The sequence below is a fragment of the Ornithorhynchus anatinus genome, chromosome 12 (genome assembly GCF_004115215.2).
Source record: "Ornithorhynchus anatinus isolate Pmale09 chromosome 12, mOrnAna1.pri.v4, whole genome shotgun sequence".
Taxonomy (NCBI): domain Eukaryota; kingdom Metazoa; phylum Chordata; class Mammalia; order Monotremata; family Ornithorhynchidae; genus Ornithorhynchus; species Ornithorhynchus anatinus.
The window spans coordinates 11,416,406-11,419,343 of NC_041739.1; the positions used below are offsets into that span (position 1 = coordinate 11,416,406).

A 2,938-nucleotide genomic window follows, 5' to 3' on the forward strand; every position below is an offset into this window, starting at 1 on the left:
TTTCCACTAAGCCACACTGCTTCTCAATATTATGTTTATTGTTATATTTTACCCTTCCAAGTGCTTAGTTCAGTGTTCTGCAGAGAGTAAGTGCTCAATAAATATGATTGAATGAATGAATGAATGATGTGTATTTCCCCTCAGTCTCCAGTTTTGGGTACTGCATTTGAGCTCAACATGCAGTGGCTGTATGAATGCCCTGCTATTGTACATTCTATAGTGATGTTCCATCCAATGAAGTTGTGTCGAGGTGAGCTCACATAAACACTTGCAAACTGTAAACTCTTTATGGGCAGAGAACGTGTCTACCAACTCTATTGAATTGTACTTCCCAAGGACTCAGTTCGGTGCTCTGCACCCAGTAAAAGTTCAATAAATACCACTGACTGATTGATTTTATTCCAGAACCTCAATACAGTCAGGTCTTTGATAATGTGTGTTTGAATCAATCAAATAATGGCATTTATTGATGATGATGGTATTTATTAAGTGCTTACTATGTGCAAAGCACTGTTCTAAGAACTGGGGGGGATACAAAGTGATCAGATTGTTCCAAGTGGAGCTCACAGTCTTAATCCCCATTTTACAGAAGAGGTAACTGAGGCACAGAGAAGTTAAGTGACTTGTCCAAAGTCACACAGCTGATTAGACTGTGAGCCCATCATTGGGCACGGATTGTCTCTGTTGCCGAAATGTTGATTCCAAGCGCTTAGTACAGTGCTCTGCACATAGTAAGCGCTCAATAAATACTATTGAATGAATGAATGACAAGCAGCAGAGCCGGTATAATAATGTTGGTATTTGTTAAGCGCTTACTATGTGCAGAGCACTGTTCTAAGCGCTGGGGTAATCAGGTTGTCCCATGTGAAGCTCACAGTCTTAATCCCCATTTTATAGATGAGGGAACTGAGGCCCAGAGAAGTTAAGTGACTTGCCCACAGTCAGCTGACAAGTGGCAGAGCAGGGATTTGAACCCAGGACCTCTGACTCCCAAGCCCGTGCTCTTTCCACTGAGCCATGCTGCTTCTCCTATTTATTGAGTGCTTACTATGTGTTGAGGCTTGCTGTTGGGGAATTGTTGTCTTGTCTTATGCCGACGAGTTATTTCCTACCCATAGGGATACCATGAACACATCTCTCCCAGAACACCCCGCTCTCCATCTGCAATTGCTATGGTAGTGGATTCAAAGAGTTTTCTTGGTAAAAATATGAACATGGTTTACCACTGCTGCCTTCCAAGCAGTAAACTTGAGTCTCCACCTTCGACTCTCTCCCACGCTGCTGCTGCCCAGAATCGGTGAGTTTTGACTTGTGGCAGATGGCCTTCCACTTGCTAGCCACTGGCCAAGCTAGGAATGGAATGGGTGGGCCTCTGCTTGACTCTCCCTCCCGTCGCCGAGACTGGTAGAGTACTGGAAACTCTCCAGGTGAGATCCTGAGAGAGTGTTGGGGAATTAGGGAATGTTTAGGCAATAACACATGTCTGTCTGGATAGAACACGATGATGATGTTGGAACACTTGGGCATACATCACTGGTCAAGCCATGTGTGTTGTAAAATAAGTTCTCCATAACATGAGTTCTATTAAAAACATAATCTCCATATTATGAGAACCTACTATATTTGTGATTTTGTCTTCCCAAAATTATGTTAAACTTGACATGAAGACACTGTTCAAGAAGCCAATGTGTCCAAAGGTTTTGCAACTCTAGACTGTTGGAAAGCCCTGAAGCTTTGTTTGGTTAACATTATAAAGCTTATTCGTTGCCATCCTCCATCTGAAATTTCCCCAAGGGACATACTAATCTTCTTTATGAAGTTTTCCACTTGTTTATATAATCCCGAAATAATGGCATTAAGGAATGACTTCAACTAAAAAATATTAAAGAATGTCTAGTGAATTGAAGAAATTAATTCCAGGATAATATATAAACCGCTGTTGACCTACATTAAATCTCAACCCATGCATAGCCTATCTTTTGTTTTTTAATATTGCTGATGCATAAGAATACTTTAGCTTTGTTAGTGTTTTAAAAAATACATAATCAAATGTCTCCCATGCAACTAGTAGGAATAATTGAGGCTTATTTTATTTTGGCAGTTCCTGAGGTCACATTCCTTCTACCCTGATTCCCGGCAGGTGCTGGAGACACCAGAATCTTGAAAAGTAGCATGGTCTAGTGGAAAAATCATGTGTCTGGGAGTCAGAGGACCTGGATTCTAACCTGGCTCTGCCTTTTGCTTGCTGTGTAACTTTGGAGAAGTCATTTAACTTCTTTGTGCCTCAGTTTTCTCAACTATAAAATAGAGAATAAATACCCACCCTCCCTCATATTTAAACATTGAGTCCCTTGTGGGACAGGAGCTCTGTTTCTGACCTGATGATCTTTTATCTACTGCAGAATACACTACTTGTAACATAATAATAATGGTAATTGTGATATTTGTTAAGCGCTTACTACCTTCCAGGCAACCATACTAAGCACTGGGATAGATACAAGGTGATCAGAGTGTAAGCTCATTGTGGGCAGAGAATGCCACTGTTTTTTGTTGTGTTGTACTTTCCCAAGCACTTAGCACAGTGCCCTGCACACAGTAAACACTCAATAAATATGATTGAATGAATGAATGAGCAGGGGCATTCCTTCTGCAGGAGAGTGTATTAGAGTCCAGTTTGCAAACAATAATAATGATGATATTAAGCACGTGCACTGGGTTAAGCAATCGATTGTATTTATTGAGTTCAAACTGAGCCTGGAACATTGTACTAAGTGCCTGGGAGAGTACAAAACTATAGAGTTGGTAGGTACATTCCCTGTCCAAATGAGTTCATGGTCTAGAGAAGCACTGGAGAATATATGAGACTTTCAGAATGATCACAATCCCTGTCCCTCAGGGACTCACAGTCTGGCTTATCTCCATTCTACAAATAAGGAAA

General features: G+C 41.0%; 1 non-coding gene across 1 annotated transcript; it reads right to left on the bottom strand.

The window, feature by feature from the left end:
• Positions 1 to 1,307: 1,307 nt before the first annotated feature.
• On the bottom strand, positions 1,308 to 1,445 carry LOC114815851. Its single transcript, XR_003763653.1, has one exon. It is a non-coding gene; the product is annotated as a small nucleolar RNA SNORA7 (small nucleolar RNA).
• Positions 1,446 to 2,938: the final 1,493 nt, after the last annotated feature.